Here is a 665-nt window from a genome sequence, read left to right on the forward strand (position 1 = left end):
CTATATTTAAGCTGGTATTTCTGGCTAGCATTATCTGATTTACTGGAGTAATACCTCATTGTAAAGCTTAGATCCTCTTCTTTCCAACAAGTGTTGGCTTTCCATCCTGTTTCACACCTCCTGTTATTAACGAGACATTTAATGTGGTCAATTTTAGGCAGCTTTCAGAGCTGGGACAGAGGTCAAATCTGGTCTCTATATTTAAGCTGCTATTTTTAGCTAGCATTATCTGATTTACTGGAGTAATACCTCATTGTAAAGCTCATATTCAGAGCAATACAAAGAGATCAACACTCGTAATGTTAAACCCTCTGGTGACTAGCAGCACGTTGTTGAATTCTGGTTACATTCAGCTGTTTTGAAAAGGCCAGTAGGAAACCTGTATTTATGTTTTTACATATCCTCCTGTATTTCTACTGAACCTGCTTCAAATGAAACATGCTGTTCACTAGTTTAAAGTTTACATTCTCCTCTTTCCAACATTCAACTTTCAGATGGACATATAATGTGGGGCGGCCAGATGTCCAGTTACTGTCTTCTGAGACTGGTCAACAAGAGTGTTACGTCTTCACTGAGGATTTCTCCTGTTTTTTCCTGTTCTACTCGACAGTTTTCTTTTCGTTCCTGAAAATGGCTCCCCAGCGGTAAGTCAAGATCAATTTCAT

This window comes from Seriola lalandi, unplaced genomic scaffold (genome assembly GCF_002814215.2).
Source record: "Seriola lalandi dorsalis isolate HSWRI2012SDOR001 ecotype SW California unplaced genomic scaffold, Sedor1 jcf7180001957554, whole genome shotgun sequence".
NCBI classification, from domain to species: domain Eukaryota; kingdom Metazoa; phylum Chordata; class Actinopteri; order Carangiformes; family Carangidae; genus Seriola; species Seriola lalandi.